Here is a 17,853-nt window from a genome sequence, read left to right on the forward strand (position 1 = left end):
TACCCACACTGCACCCATCCTTGTGTTTCTAGGTTTCTCCTAATTCACCCCCCCTTTTCTCACTTATTTCCCCTTTTTGTTTTTCTCTACTTTTCCCCACATTTCCTGTATTCTCATCCATTTTGCTGAGTGACATATAAAAGCAGTGATCCTCTGACTGAAGACAGGATTCCAATCATGAAGAGACTTTCCTAGAGGTGGCTGTGAAAGAACCTTTATGGAATCCATTTCTCCCATATGTATGGTTTCCTAAGTTAGATTGGCCCAAGAATGACCAGGGAGCACATCCACCATCTCTTCCTTCCCTCTTACTATCAACATGTACTATTTTGACCTTTAGGGTCTCACCTATCTTTTTCTAAAAGGGCAATGAAACCATATCAGTCTCCAGATAATGGGGATTAAAAGTCATATGGCATAAATCTGCCAAAATGAACTGAGGAGCTAACACCCCACACCATGTAGGAAAAAGGGCTGGGTAAAATAAGGAAACAAGTCTCCCTGAAGTACCACCACCAGCTCACACAAAAGTTGGGATCACACTTTCTAGTTTAGTGTTTGGAGAGCAATACATCACAATACAAATGGCAGAAGGAGTACAAAAGTACATAATGGTATTCCTTAAATTGAAGGGTTACATACATTGGTCACCAGAATTGAATTAATATCTGAAGCTGGAATAAAGTCAATAGCCAACAAAGAACCAAGTCTTTTCAGGAGGCTTTGAAAATACAAAAGAGGCTCCCAAAGAATACCAAGAGAATCTGTATACTCCTACACGACAGTTGAGGGATAAGTTTGAACTGGAGATAATCCAATATGAAATTCTCCTAAATAACAACGAGGAGGCATTTGCCCCAAAGAAAGATGGAGTATATGGCAGTGTCTGCATGCACCCTGGCCATAAAAGAAGGAGGGGATGAAAGGATGCTGACTTTGCCCCCCACCCAGTTCTGAAGTAAGTAGAACAAATGAGGAAATGCACTCAAATACCTACAATAAAGACAGAGTGAGTGAAGGTACTGTAGATCTGATGCATCTCTGAAAACCTACCTCGAATAGGATGATCTATAAACATGTCCTCAAATATTAGAGTTTTGCTAGACACTCCAAAGGCCAAAACAATAAATGCAAAGTACCCGATATTATACAGCAAAGTTCTTGGATATCTTACCAAAAACTTACCCAAAAAGGGTTCAGCTACATTAGCCCATTGCACACTTCCAGGACATAAAAACTTGAGTTGAAAGGAGGAAAGGTATTTTGGAGAGGGGTGTCAGTGTAGCAGAGTTTTCCTGCCCAATTCGGACTTAAGGCCTCCTTCCCTTCCCTAAGCTTGTAATTTAACATTCTATTTATATAGAAGGTATGGGCTGGGGAAATGCCATACTTAGAGCCCAAATTTATTTTCTAAATTGTGTGCTCTGCTAGGTCTGGAGTATTGGTTGTTTACTTATCTTACTCTCTTCTCTGAGAATCCATGCTATCATCCAATGGCATTAGCTGCTCGAGAGTAACACTGGGCAGGAATGATCCAGTGAAAGTCTCATGAAGCTGATGACTACTGGATTTGTCTTCCTCTGAAGGTGACACCATTGTCTGCTTGGATGTGTAAGAAGATAAAAATAGAAAACACAGTCCAAATGAGAGTCCTTGCATATTGCCTCCATTGGTGATGTGGACAGGGCTTCTCTGTAAAGGTATCTATTGCATCTGTGGTCAGAGGTATGCTTGAGAGGAAGTTAGGGTGTCAGGTCTAGTTTTTCTGGCTATGAGACATGGAGATCTCTTCTGTACTGGCATGTGGCTAGCACTCTGGGGACATCTAACAGGCTGCCTTGGTCTCATGTGCTGGAATTACTATGCCTGGGTTTGGGGCCAGATTCTGAATTGAAGGTGGATTATCATGCCCTGTGTAACAGTCTACCCATGTGACCATGGTACTAACTTTGGCAGCTCATGTCTGATGAATTTTATGATTCTACTGATTCTCTTCTTGGAAGGGTTTTTATTCATGTATCTCCACATGGGCACAAAAATACATGTGCATCTTGGGTAATTTGATGATAATTTTTTTCTCTGCAGGGGCTGAGACATGATGATCCAGTTGGCATGCTGCCACATACCACACTAGTCTGTAAACCTACAGATGACTGCCCATGGGTGATTCAAAATGCAAAAAGGTATATTGGAATACAGTTTTTCCAGGGTAAGCACCTCAGCCTCTATCTCCACTAAACTTACTGATAAGTTCATGAACCATACCCAGCCATCCTCAGAAACCTGGGTGCAGGGGTGCCTGGGTGGCTCCGTCATTAAGCGTCTGCCTTCAGCTCAGGTCATGATCTCAGGGTCCTGGGATCGAGCCCCGCATTGGGCTCCCTGCTCAGCGGGAAGCCTGCTTCTCCCTCTCCCACTCCCCTGCTTGTGTTCCCTCTCTCGCTGTGTCTCTCTGTGTCAAATAAATAAATAAAATCTTAAAAAAAAAGAGAGAGAGCCACATTTAAAAAAGAAAGAAAAAAGAAACCTGGGTGTATCAAAGCCACGAGACTCTGAGGTGCTGCCATGATCTCTGCATCTGAGATAGCTACATCTGCAGTGTGACTGGACACTTTTTCCTGCACCTCTGAGACACTATTAAAGCTTACTCTGCTTCTTCCTAAATATACCACTTTCAGCTAAAATGTATGCTTCTTGTACAATACTCACTTTGTTGGTGTTCTCCTTAAAGGCCAATGCCATGATATGAAAGCCAGGGTTTAACAATCCTCACACTTGTTTTGTTACTTTCTCGATATCCACCAGCATCCATGAACAAGAAGACAATAGTCTCTCAAATGGGGTGTATCATGTGTCAGACTCAGGCAAGGACCATGAACAAACACCTAAAAGTGCCATTGCCTAGTAGACAAATATTTTAGCCACAGGTTCTATTCTACAGAAATGTTGGTAACTGACAATTTCCTTAAAAATACACGGCATGGATGAGGAGCCTGAGTGAAAAGTTGTCTGAATAGCCTAATGGATAGCTTCTAATGCCGACTGTTAATCAACTCCAGTGCTTGTCCAGTGATCTTATGTAATGGGCTGAACTGGATCCTCGGGAGAAATATAAAGAGCATCCAATACTGAATGGGGTTGTCATATGTTCTGCCTTCTTTTGCATTCTCAGAGATTTTAATGACATCATTTTCATTCATGAATAGACTTAGATTGTTTCTAGGTACCAGTCCATGGTTTCCATAAAGTTAATCTTAGTGGCTAACCAATGATACTTGCCAGGATTAAGAGTCCAGTCTGGTTATTCAGATTACCCCATCTGTCTCAAGTAGATGGTATACTCCCCTTAGTCCTTTCAATCAGAATAATGTAATCATGTAAGGGTACCAAGACCCCTGGTGCCCCTAGTAAGATTTCAGTTCCCTAGTCTCAGTCCATCCACTGATGAGAAAGCATTAGAAAGTTCAGGTTATCATAGGGATGAAGAGTGAATAGGTATTGTCCTCTGAATCTGATATAGGCAAATAAGCTCTGATCTTCTGTTTGCAGTGGTATCTAAAGAAAGCATTAGCATGTCCACCACCAGGCCCTTCAGTCTGTGCAATGGACTTTATGGTCATCATGATATCTACAACTGCAAGGGTAAGGAAAATTGCTGTCATGCTGAGCTTAGAGTAATCTGCAGTGAGGTTTCAAGAACCACCAGCTTCTATCACTAGACACAGGATGATTGTAGAATGGTCTAGACCCTTTAAACACCTTTGTCTCTAATAGTTCCTTAATAAGTATATTGACCTCCTTTCACCATCCCCAACACATCCCAGTATCCTACTCTGCTTTACTTATATTCCATGGCTGTAATGGGAAAACCTGGTAGCTCCTGTTTTTCTACTTATCCTACAACCACTGTTCTAATTGTGACATTTCCCCAATGGGAAAATTCCTTACAATTAAAAAGAATTACACATACTTAATAACCCTTCCTAGAATATATTCAGCAGTATCAGTTACAACATCTTGTGCATATTGACTCAAAAGAGCCTACACATTAACTCACATCAGTCCATAGTGCAATCTGAGACTTAATTCTACACTGAAAATAAACTTTTGACTGAGCCCATGGAAAATTCCAGGCACCACACTTTTCAGCCCCAGTGTCCCTAGGGGCTGAAAAGTGAGACAACTTCAAGTGCCATGAAGCCCCCAAAACACTTTGACCACTGCATCAGATATTTAGAGAAGGAGGGGCTGCAACCCGCCTTTGACCTATTTGTTCTTGAAAACAGTGAAGTCTGGTTGGAAAGGTGGTGCTGAGTATGTTATTTAAACATCAATCAGAACAGTACAGATATCAGAACAGGGTCTAGGCCCTCCTGATCCTCCTCCTGTTATGAGCAATGTGGTAATGGCCAAACTGGCTTGTGACATGAGGTTTGTCATAGAGAATGGGGTGATCATTACTCATCTAGATAACTGGGAGGGTGCCCTCACCTATTAGCCAAGAAGGAACCCTTTATAATATCATTGGATTTGCCCAAGTCCATCCTTAATATCAGTTCTTTGCAACTCAATTTAGGAGATCTTAGTACATTTTGACGTAACCAACTATCCCTGGTTACCAAACACTTGACCAATGAGGTTGGCTACTATTCCGCAGATTCCATTCCATATGGGTTGGTCAATCTGCTGAGTCTCACCTGTATTTTTGCAAATGGGCTTTGTGACCTTATCAGCCTCCAGGAGAAGGGACATAAAAACAAAAAACAAAAATAGAGGTTCCTGGGCGGCTCAGACGGTTGAGCGTCTGCCTTTGGCTCAGGTCATGGTCCCAGGGCCCTGGGATCGAACCCCACATCAGACTCCCTGCTCAGCGGACAGCCTGCTTCTCCGTCTCCACTCTCCCTGCTTGTGTGCTTGTGCCCTCTCTCTCTCTCTCTCTGTCAAATAAAAATTTTTTAAAAACACAAAAACAGACTCATAAATGGAGAGAACAAACTGATGGTTGTTAGAGGGGTAGGGAGTGGGGGGGATAGGTGAAATAGGTGAAGGGGATTCAGAGGTACAAACTTCCAGTTATAAATACGCAAGTCACAGGGATGAGAAGTACAGCATATGGAAAATAGTTAATAATACTATAATAACTTTGTATGGTAACAGATGATAACTACACTTACTGTGTTAAGCATCTCATAATGCATATAATTGTTGAATCACTATGTTCTATACCTGAAACTAATATAATATTTTATGTCAACTATACCAGTAAAGGAAAGGAAAAGGAAAGAATAGAAGAGGAGGAAAGGAGAGGGAAAAGGAGGGGAGGGGAGAAGAGGGGAGGGGATGGGAAGAGAGGGGAGGAGAGGGGAGGGGAGGGGAGGGAAAACGAGATGAGATGATTGAATTGAATTGAACTGAATTGAGTTGAATTCATGGAGTCAATCTGCCAAAATCAGGTTGGACAAAGTCCCATGTAATGTTGCCTCTTATGAAGAGATAATTTTTACAGCAGTTTTGTAAGATAGAACTGTTCTCTCGGGAACACAAAACACTAGAGTGCATAAAAGACAGAAGTTGTTCTTTGACTGCCTGTGGGATTGTGTGTGTGAAATCACTGTGCCCTCAATTTGGTTGGAAATTTTAAGTCTCCCTTCTGATGGGCATCCAAGGCTATCTAGAATGGCATCTTCTACTTGCCAATCAGTAAGATTTTTTAACAGTGAAAACTTTGGACATTGGAAAATTTTTTCTGACACAAATATTCAAAATTTAAAAACATAGCACATTTCAATACCAGTTACACATTATTGAAGAGCATACTATAATAGCTATAGGCATCTCGATGACACAATATCTTTTCATGTTTTGCCTTTTCACTACAACTTCTCCCAGCTGCATTCAGACACACTTTTCAGAAACACAAACCATAGATACTTTCTCACAGACACTACAACACAAGCTTCTGACAGTATATCTACTTTCCCCAACTGGAAGCCCAGGGGAAAGAAGGGAGAGAACATAGGGATAACAAATGACACCAGTAAGCACAGGTTGTTCAAACTTTTGTCCATTCCATGGTACAAGGATCTTTTTATCAACAACTAGGCACCAATTAGCTAATTCTAATCTTACCTCTTGCTACCTAACCTGCAAGCTTTTTTCGAAAAGTAACATACATTACTGAATGCCAAAGAATCTATCTTACTACCAACCTGGCCCACATACCTTGGAAGAGTCTGGACAGTAGAAAGTCCCTTATGCTCTCTGCTCACCCACCTTGTAGATACGGGTATGCTACCAGATCCAGGAATCTGTAACTCTCATAACCTGGCCTGCACTGCTCTGCTTATCTGGGGAAGTCTTTATCCCTCCTAACCTACCTTTGCTATAAGACCAGGTCAGGAAAGTTTCAGATCATCCAATGACTCAGTCAGGGTATTCTCAGGTGCCACACATCACAGATGACTTATCCAGCCTAAAATGGAATATATAATCCCTTAGTTGGGGGACTCTATTGTTCTTTTCATCCACCACTTAGGTGACAGCATGTGCTAACAGATGCTAGGAAATATAATTAGACACTAATTTAGCTAGTGTGGTCTTTTGTCTAAAAGGCAGGGGCACACGTAACTTTACTAGCCATAAATTTAGTGCCAAATTTGTCACTGAAAGCACAAAGACATGCAAGGCCAAGGAAAAGGCCCAACTTAACTATTACTTAAAAATACAAAAAGTCGGCGCACCTAAGTGGCTCAGTCAGTTAAGCGTCAAACTCTTGACTTTAGCTCAGGTCATGATATCAGGGTCATGTGATCAAGCCCCACATCAGGCTGTGGGCTGCTCATGGAGCCTGCTTAGGATTCTCTCTTGTCCTATCCCTCTCCACGCCCCCACACCCGCCACTCACACACTTTCTCTAAAAAAAAAAAAGTTAAAAAATACAAAAAGCCCTTTTAAATTTTGACACTTTAATACTTAAGAGCATAGCAAAAATAAGAATGAGGCAAAAGGGTCAGCTCCCTGTGATTCTTATCTCACCCACCAAAAAGGACAACACGATAACAACAAGGAACAAATGGCTTCACTGCAAGTTGTAGGATACCCGCTGTGGACTTCCAGACTGCAGCTAAGTGGTTTGATATTCGGCAGCTCTATACTAAAGCGAGGGCGGGGGAGACATCCCCACATCTTAACAAATCTTGTAAGGGATGAATACCGTACCTCATGAGGGTTGACGACTGGAATAGCTGGCCCACGTGTCGCATTTCAGAAGGCTTCACTCATGTTGCCTGGAATTAGAGTGGCACAGGGCCTAGTATGTGACTCAAGTAAGAGAAAAGCTAGCGTTGAAGATGTCACTCCCAGTGAGAACAAAATGAGGCTGTTTTTGGAGGAAACTACAGTTTTACCAGCTACAGAAGGAAAAATGTCTTTTCCAAGATCAACATGAGCGCTCTGAAACAGACTAAGTGGACATTCCCTCGACTTTCATGGAGGAGGGACCAAGATTACTTCCACCTGGGCTGCTGACCAGGGCACTGACAAAGAGCTTCAGAAAACTGAACTCATGTATGCTGGAGTTAGTGGGACACCAGCACCAGTGTATGACACATGCAAATGAAGTCAAGAATCTAGGGCTGTAAATACATGGGCAAAAGATACAATCAACAGACTTGCTTATAAGTGAACTGCACTTTCACCACACAAAGAAAAAGTTCCATGTTTTTCATGATTGACAAGAGAACCCCATAAAAGTAAGTGTAGTGGGGCGCCTAGGTGGCTCAGATGGTTGAGCATCTGCCTTCGGCTCAGGTCATGATCTCCAGGTCCTGGGATCGAGCCCCACGTCCAGCTCCCAGCTCAGCAGAGTCTGCTTCTCCTTCTCCCTTGCCTCTCCCCCTGCTTGTGCTGTCTCTCTATCTCAAATGAATAAATAAAATCTTCTCTAAAAAATAAGTGTACTCAGATTTTCTTAATAGGAAAGCACAGAAGAGGAGCACTGGGGCGGGGCGGGGAGAGGGGCCTGGTGGATGACCACAACAGAGGTGTGAGACTAAAGAATTAAGGAGCTAAGAGGGACTCCAGTGGCAGGTCAGGAGAAAGGCACTGAATGGGGCAGAAGCCTGCAGCCTGAGGACCCTTTAGGAAGCTCAAATTGTGCCCATGTGAGCATTAGCTCAAGGTCAGTATTGCTTACTTTGCTGCAAAGTGTACCCCACAACCTGCAGAAGAAGGGGATGTGTTCTCTATGATCTACATACAGATCCACAGAAAGGGAATGTGATGAATATTTTCTCCACTCTCACAAGGGAGACATAAAGACTACCTGAGCTTTGTTCCAAGCAAATGGCAAACAGCTTCAGGAAGCTTGTCTCTTTTTTTTTTCCTTTTAGAAAATCCTTAATTTATTTACATTTGTGTTAACCAATCACTTTGTAGGGTTATTTATTTTTTATACAATCAAAGCCATCAGACCTACATATTTCACTGTCTGGCACTGTTTTGAAATAAGCATACACTTGCTGACACATGTTTCTGCCACATTCTTTTCTTCCCCCAACAGGCAAGTTCAGGCTTAGGAGGCAAAAGTCCAGTGGAGAGTAACAGAACTGAGGGAAGAATATTTATGTAATTACCCATGCCACAAAATTCATTCTTGGAATTTGCTGTGAGTATAAGATGGTATCCTACCCCCACACATGTAATGTTTGTCTTTCTGGAAATCATATCTGATTCTACAAGGAAATCACAAAAACAAAAATACTGCTCTCTCAAGTTATACCAGATTTGTTTTCAAAGGAAAAAGATCAAGCTAGTTTAAAAAATTATAGGGCGCCTGGGTGGCTCAGATGGTTAAGCGTCTGCCTTCGGCTCAGGTCATGATCCCGGGGTCCTGGGACTGAGTCCCGCATCGGGCTCTCTGCTCCTTGGGAGCCTGCTTCTCCCTCTGCCTCTCTCTCTCTCTGTCTCTCATGAATAAATAAAAAAAAAAATTATAAACTGTCCCACATCAAGTATCTAACCATTCATGGAAGATGGCTCTTCTATCAAGGCTTCATTCATAAGAAAAAAAACAATTTAAGTACAACTATGAGCTACAGAAATTAAACTAGTGTTTTGTTTTGTTTTAATATATGTGGAATTTTCTTCTTGACAGTCTTCAGTAAAACTTCCTAACTATCCTGAACTAAAATTTTATTTGCTCAGGTTATCTTTGACCTCTGATTTCCCCAACCATGGACTCTTTACAGCACATGTTAGTTGATCCATCTAGGATCTTTAACCCAACCAGTTATTTTCTCCGTGGAAATTGCTGCCATTGGCTTCCATGACACCATTCTTGGGTCCCTGTTCTGGTCTTTCTGGCTGCTTTTTTCCAGTGTCCTTTAGTCCCTCTTTTTACTTATTTCTCTTTTTTTCAGATTTTTTTCTTTTTTTTTTATTATGTTATGTTAGTTACCATACAGTATATCATTAGTTTTTGATGTAGTGTTCCATGATTCATTGTTTGTGTATAACACCCAGTGCTCCATGCAATACGTGCCCTCCTTAATACCCATCATCAGGCTAACTCATCCCCTCACCCTCTCCCCTCTAAAACTCTCCGTTTGTTTCTTGGAGTCCAAAGACACAGATGTAGTGAAAAGAAGGACCATATGCACCCCAATGTTCATAGCAGCAATGTCCGCAATAGCCAAACTGTGGAAAGAGCCAAGATGCCCTTCAACAGATGAATGGATAAAGAAGATGTGGTCCATATATACAATGGAATATTACTCAGCCATCAGAAAGGATGAATACCCAACTTGTGCATCAACATGGATGGGACTGGAGGAGATTATGCTAAATGAAATAAGTCAAGCAAAGAAAGTCAATTATCATATGGTTTCACTTATTTGTGGAACATAAGGAATAGCATGGAGAACATTAGGAGAAGGAAGGGAAAAATGAAGGGGGGGAATCGGAGGGGGAGATGAACCATGAGAGACTATGGACTCTGAGAAATTTTACTTATTTCTTAATTACTGGTTTTCCCTAGGGTACCATTCTTGACCCTAGTGTTTCTACAGACATTCCCTGGGCAACTTCATTAAGCCATGAATCAAAGTATCACATGGACACTGATGAATCCAAAATTTCAAATTCCAGCTCTACCTGCCCTGCCCAATGTTTTTCACACATTTTGAACTTAAAGTGTCCCAAGTACAACATATTTTTTTTTACTTTCTTCCCCTATTGCCCTTAGACCTCTCCCTTCCTGTATTTTCTACCCTACAACATCACCATCAGTCATGGAACCCACTAAAGTCTTTCTTAAGGGAGGCTGTGCTAGACTCCCCTCCAGGACCTCAACCATGTTCTTTCTCTACCTGCAACATTCTCAGATGTCCCTTCCCTTAGTTACCTCTTAAGGATCCTACATTTTCCATGCTAATTCCTCATAGATGGTCTCTTAGCTTTATTTTGGCAGGCTGTTTCAAAACTGACTTTTCCTTCTTAGAACGTATTACAGCCTAAAACAATACAGACACTTGTGTGGTTATTAAATAAATGACTATGTTTTTCACTTCTCCACTGTTTTGCGAGAACATAGCGGTCATATTTATTTTGGTCCAATATTTTATCAAGCACAGTCACTGGCACATGGAATGTTCTTAATAAATCCTCTTGGATATTGAATGAGTGAGTAACTTCTAACACCCTTCAACTTCAATCAGTTGCCATATCCTTTTGCTTCTATCAAATCACTTATCTTTCAAATCTGTTCTTTCATTACCATCCCCAGTCTAGTCCTTAGAAGAGGTCCTCAGCGTCCCTTGCCCACCATCAGCCTCAACCCCATCTACCAAACTATTAGTATTGTTACTTTTTAAACACAAATATGATTCCCCTGCTCTGGAATCTTCAATGACTCCCAAATTTCTCTAGGAATAAATTTAAACTCCTAAGCCTGGTCTACAAAATTCTTGACAACCTTACTTGAATCTTCAGGAAGCTTGTCTTACCCCCCGTAGAGTTGGGAAACATATGAAGCAGCGTCATTCAGGAAAATGAATTCCATACCTGGGGCTGGAGCTGCTCTGAGAAAGGCACAATGAGGTATATGGCTGGTAAAGTGAACCACATGAATGCACAAGAGCCAGACTGGTCAGACGTGGCCTCATTAGAACACATGAACTTGGGCACCTGCCCACCCTGGGGCTGAGCCCAGAGCAGCTGAACCCCAACATGTCACATCAAAACAAAAAAATTCAGCAAAATTTGGAAACTTCTATTTGCCAAAACGAAGGACTGCCCACACTGGCAAGCTGGTAGTGACTAGATGCATGAGCTACTGTGCATTTGAAAGCCATCAAATGTCAAATCTTTTTAAGGAGCCTATAAATACATAAAACAGGCTCCCTGAGAAAACCCATAAGCCTAAGTACCCAGGTGTGAATGTTAAGGGACTAATTCACATTGGAGATGATAATGCAATATAAAAATTCCTTCTGAAAACAATCAGAAGACTTAGAACCAGGAGACGGAAGGGAGGCAATATATGGCAGGGTCTGCATGAGCCCTGACAACTCATAGAATGAAGGGATGAAGGGATACTGGCTTCCCTCCAATATGAAATATTTAAAGTGGATAAGGAAATGCACCCATGGTGCCTACAATAAAAGGTGCACTGAGGGAAAGCACTGTGGGCCAGACACATACCTGAAAGTTTGTCTTGAAAAGGACTTTGTAAACAAATCAGCCTTGCTTATAAGCGTTTGCAGATGCTTCAAAGACCAAAATGATAAATTTCAGGACCCCATATTCTAAGGTAAAGTACTGTACTGTCTTGCCAAAATCATGAGCAACATTCAGTCAACTGCCATTAGCCCAAATGTCTACTTCGGAACATGAAGTTGAGGTAGAAAAAGGAGGAAATACATTTAAACTGAGTTGAAAAAGTGGTAGGCATTCACCTCCAAGTTTGGGCTTCTCCTCTTAATTATACATTCTATTTAAATGGGAGGTACCTGCTGAGGAAACACCACAGTTAGTGCCAAACCTTTCTTAATGTGCTCCACTGGGAACCATGCATGACTTGTTCACTTCTCTGTCTGTTTTTTCTTTAAGCATCCAAACCATCCTTCAATGGCACATGCTGCCTGGAAATGACATGGGATGTGAACTGTCCATCAAATATCCCATGGAGTGCCCACTCCCACTTTTGGCCATAAAGGTGGCACCATTATTCAATTAGATGTTCCTGGCAAATGCAAGTAAAAAATACAGTCCAGTTAACAGTCCTTGCATCTGATGTTCACAGGGTTGTCAGGTCCATGCTCAAGAAAAAGATCTAACAGACCCCATGCCCATTGGTAACCTCAAAAGGAGGGTAGAGTGCCTGGTCCAGCACATCTGTTATGAAAACTAGAGATCCCCTCTCTGTTCAGCTATGCAGCTGACACTCTAGGCACTTTTGCCAGGCTTCCTTGGCTTCATGTGCTAGAATCACAAGGAACTGTTTTTGAGACTAGGGGCAAACTGTAGATGGATTGCCATGTCTTATGTATAATTTATCCAAATGGTCTTAACCTGGGCAGTGCAAGTATAAGTTTTTTGACTCTGCTGATTTTCATCCTCAAAAACTCCATATCCATGTGCACCACATGAAGCATGAAAAAGAGCTGTGCATCTTGTGCAATTGCTTGATGATGTTTGCCACCAAAGATACCGACACTTGATCATCTGGGTGTCCCACTGCCAGGCAACAGTCCACACTATCACAACATGGGTATGTGTCAAGGAGTTTCTTTAAAAAAAAAAAAAAACAACCAATGTGCATTCAGGAAGGAGGGTCATTTCTACTGCAAGCACAACAACCCAGACTGCACAAATTGAGCAGAATTCCCATTTTTCCAAACACAGAAGCAAGGAGTTTTGTCTGGGGTCATACAACTTCTATAGCCCACTACACTACATCTGCCTTTAACACAGAGGATGTGATCACAAATACATACCTGAGAATATATGTCTGAGATCAGGCAGTGGTTTTAACTATAATTAAAACTCACTCTCGGGGTGCCTGGGTGGCTCAGTCAGTTAAGTGTCTACCTTCAGCTCAGGTCATGATCTCAGGGTCCTGGGATCAAGCCCCACATCCGGCTCCCTGCTCAGCAGAGAGCCTGCTTCTCCCTCTCCCTCTGTGGCTCCCCCTGCTTTTGCTCTCTCTCTCTAATAAATAAATAAATAATCTTAAAAAAAAAACTCACTCTTGGCAGGAACCCCTCTTCCTATACTGAAACTGAAGTCCCCTTGCCTTTTTTTTAAGATTTTATTTTTTTATTATGTTCAATTAGCCAACATATAGTACATCCTTAGTTTTTGATGTAGTGTCCCATGATTCATTAGTTGCATATAACACCCAGTGCTCATCACAACATGTGCCCTCCTTAATACCCATCACCCAGTTACCCTATCCTCTCCACCCCCCTCCCTTCTGTAACCCTCAGTTTGGTTCCCAGAGTCTAAACTCTTTCATGGTTTGTCTTCCTCTCTGATTTCTTCCCATTCAGTTTTCCCTCCCTTCCCCTGTAGTCCTCCGTGCTATTCCTTATGTTCCACATATGAGTGAAACCATATAATTGTCTTTCTCTGCTTGACTTATTTCACTTAGCATAATCCCCTCCAGATCCATCCATGTCGATGCAAATGGTGGGTATTCATCCTTTCTGATGGCTGAGTAATATTCCATTGTATATATGAACCACATCTTCTTTATCCATTCATCTGTTGAAGGGTATCTCAGCTCCTGTCACAGTTTGGCTTATTGTGGACATTGCTGCTATGAACATTGGGGTGCATGTGCCCCTTATTTTCACTATGTCTGTATCTTTGGGGTAAATACCTAGTAGTGCAATTGCTGGGTGGTAGGGTAGCTCTATTTTTAACTTCTGGAAGAACCTCCATACTGTTTTCCAGAGTGGCTGTACCAGCTTGCATTCCCATCAACAGGGTAAGAGGATTCCCCGTTCTCCACATCCTCACCAACATTTGTTGTTTCCTGACTTATTAATTTTAGCAACTGTGACTGATGTGAGGTGGTATCACATTATGGTTTTGATTTGTATTTTCCCAATGGCTAGTGATGTTGAACATTTTTTAATGTTTCTGTTAGCCATTTGTATGTCTTCTTTGGAGAAGTGTCTGTTCATGTCTTCTGCCCATTTACTGACTGGATTATTTATTTTTTTGGTGTTGAGTTTGAGAAGTTCTTTATAGATCTTGGATACCAGCCCTTTATCTCAAATGTCATTTGCAAATATCTTCTCCATGCCATGGGTTGCCTCTTAGTTTTGTTGACTATTTCATTTGCTGCGCAAAAGCTTTTTATCTTGATGAAGTCCCAAAAGTTCTTTTTTGCTTTTGTTTCCCTTGCCTTTAGAGACATGTCTTGAAAGAAGTCACAGTGGCCAATGTCGAAGAGATTACTGCCTATGTTCTCCTCTAGGATTTTGATGGATTCCTATCTCACAGTTAGGTCTTTCATCCATTTTGAGTTTGTTTTTGTGTATGGTGTAAGAAAGTGGTCCAGTTTCACCCTTCTGCGTGAGGCTGTCGAATTTTCCCAACACCATTTATTGAAGAGACTGTCCTTTTTCCATTGGATATTCTTTCTTTATTTGTCAAAGACTAGTTGACCATAGAGTTGAGGGTCCATTTCTGGGTTCTCTATTCTGTTCCATTGATGTATGTGTCTGTTTTTGTGCCAGTACCATACTGTCTTGATGACTACAACTTTGTGATATAGCTTGAAATCCAGAATTGTGATGCTTACAGTTTTGTTTTTCTTTTTCAAAATTGCTTTGGGTATTCGGGGTCTTTTGTGGTTCAATACAAATTTTAGGATTGTTTGTTCTAGCTAGGAGCTGATCTTTCTGTCATCTGAAGGTTTACAGTCTGGTCTAATTTTAGACCCTGAAGTCTAAAATTACCAGAACAACGCATTTATATGTATCTCCTGTTATGCTTGTATCTCTTACATATTTAAACAATAAAAATCATCATTACTTAAAAAAGAAACCCATGGGGTGCCTGGGTGGCTCAGTCAGTTAAGCGTCTGCCTTCAGCTCAGGTCATGATCCCGGAGTCCCGGGATCGAGCCCCACATCAGGCTCCCTGCTCCGCAGGAAGCCTGCTTCTCCCTCTCCCACTCCCCCTGCTTGTGTTCCCTCTCTCACTGTGTTTCTCTCTGTCAAATAAATAAATAAAATCTTTAAAAAAAAAAAAAGAAAGAAACTCAATGAGTAAATCTATCAAAGAAAAGCTGGGGCCTTGACAGGCTGGTCTATGTGGGAACTCAGATCTGAAACACTGAGAAGGGACCCAAGCTGCTTCCACAAACTCACAGGTAAAGATGGGATCTCACCTCCTCCCACAGCACCTGGAGTCCTGGCTTGTCATGACCCTAATGACAGAAAGAGTACAAATGCAGGGTACTAGTACTTGCTAATTTAAAGGGTTACACACAGGGGCACCTGGGTGGCTCAGTCATTTAAGTGTCTGACTCTTGGTTTCAGTTCAGGTCATGATCTCAGGGTTGTGATATAAAGACCCACATGGGGCTCCATGCTGGATAAGGAGCTTACATGAGATTTTCTCTCTCCCTCTCCCTCTGCCCCTCCCCTGCCACTCACACACTCTCTCGCATGCACACATGCACTTTCACTCACTCTCGCTCGCTCTCTCAAAAATAAATGAAAAAAAAATAAAGAGCTACACACACTGGTTAGATGGACTGATTAATGCCTGAAGCTACAGTGATGTCAACAGGTAATAAATACTAAATCTTCTTAGGAAGAGTTTGAAAATCTGGAAAGAGTCTCCTGGGAAATACCCCATGGTCCCCTCTTGAAAGTTGGGGGATAATTTTGCACTAAACGTAATCCAATATAAAAAAAATCCCCCTGATGATAATAAGGAAGCACCAACTCCAGAAAGAGCTGAAAACAGTCACATATGTGGCATAGTCTGCAGTCACCCTGACAACTCATAAAAGGAAGAAATAAAAGGATTCTGGCATTCTCCAGTTAGACATTAGTAATGTGGATAAAATATGATCCCTAAGTGACTTCACTATTACAAAGACCCATGCTTTAAAGGAGAGAAATTGACATGGGAGATGATCCTCCAAGAACAAGGAGCCTTCCTAACCCAGAGAGAACTGAGACAATCCCATATGCTGTGGGGTCTGCTTGTCACGGATAACTCAGAGAAGGATGGGAAGAAGTTACTAGGCTATACCCACAATACATCCTCCCTTAGCTTCTTGCATTTTTTTTCCAAGTTCACCCACCTCTGCTCACTTCTTTCCCCTTTTTCTTTATGTTCCCATGTCTTCTGTGTTCTCATTCATGATGCTGAGTGATATCTACAAATAATCCAGTGACTCTCTGAAGAAGAACACGACCCAAGTCATTCAAGGAGACTTTTCATGGGGTAGCTAGGCAGGGAGAATCCCACAGAATCCATTTTTATATATTCATCTTCCATGTACTTGTTTCTGATATTAGGTCTACCCCAAATGTCTGTGGAGCAGGTCCAGATTCTCTACCCTTCCTGTTCAGATTAAATGTGTCGTATATTAGCCTGCAATGCTGCATATATATCTCCAAAAGAGCACTGCGACCTTAGCAGCCTCAAAGATTAAAAGATTAAATGTCCCAGTGAACAATTTTGCCAAAATATCAGTGTTCCTGAATGCCTACTCCTTATATGTCTGAGACTAAGGAGCAATGTGGTGATAGGCTGCCTCAAGTGCCACCACAAACTTACACATATTGTGGGATCCTACACTATAGCCAGCCCCTTTACCCTAAACACATCATGATCCAAAAGGCAGAAACAGTAAATGTAGTGAATTGGTAATTGTCATTTAGATGGGCTATACAAATCTGTATGCTTGAATTGACAAGACGTCAGAGGCTATAGTTAAAAGCAAAAACATGTCTTTGAAAATAAAAGTAGGCACCCAGAGAACACCCACTAGTCCAAATATCCTCATTTCAAAGTTGGAGGATAAATTCAGACTGGACATAATCCAACATAAAATTCCCTCTGAGACTAACCAGAAGGTTTCAATCCCAGTGAGAACAGAAGGAAGTCAATATGTGACAGGTCCTACATGCGCTCTGACATCTCACAGAAGGATGGAATGAAGGGACATTGGCTGGTCTCAATTTTGAAATACATAAAGTAGATAAGCAAATTTATCAATAGCACTTCAATTAACATTAAAACTTGTATGTGTTTAACTAGAGGATACTTTCAAAATCCAAATGGCCTATACAAAAGTCTAAGACAATCTTCTGTGATTCTCACCTTTTGAGCCATAGTTCAAAGTTCTTGATTTGAATGTCTACCTTTTTTTTTTTTTTTACCAAATCTACCATTTGGTTTCTAAGATTAATAATGGGATCTACAATACTGAATATTAGGAGCTATATTATGATTATATATTTATCACCTCAATGTAGCTTCAGTATATATGGCAAGTATTGAAATATCCCCCACACAGTTGAAGAAACTAAGGCTCAGAGAAATCAAATGCCAATCCCCAAACCACAAGGCCAATAAGCAGAGATGAGACTGGAACATAAAACACCTGATGCCAAAACATGGGCTTATACACAAGAGAAAGAAGTTTTATACCAGATAAAGGAGTAACCCCATGTCCTTCTGGGCAAGGAAACCTCCTACTTCATGGTTATCTGACGAAAAAGTGGTATACAAGCACTGCTACATGATGGGACCACTGGGCTGTGTCTTAGGACACAGGATTATTTGAAACATGTAAAGGGCATAAAGAACTAGCCCTAC

The 17,853-nt window shown here is 41.5% G+C and overlaps 1 long non-coding RNA gene across 1 annotated transcript in view; it reads right to left on the reverse strand.

Annotated features, from left to right (window-relative positions):
* Positions 1 to 17,853, reverse strand: part of LOC118007710 — a 621,984-nt gene that overhangs the window by 561,042 nt on the left and 43,089 nt on the right. The window lies entirely within an intron of this gene.

Source organism: Mirounga leonina, unplaced genomic scaffold, assembly GCF_011800145.1.
Source record: "Mirounga leonina isolate KUSES-001 unplaced genomic scaffold, KU_Mleo_1.0 Mir_101595, whole genome shotgun sequence".
Lineage (NCBI taxonomy): Eukaryota > Metazoa > Chordata > Mammalia > Carnivora > Phocidae > Mirounga > Mirounga leonina.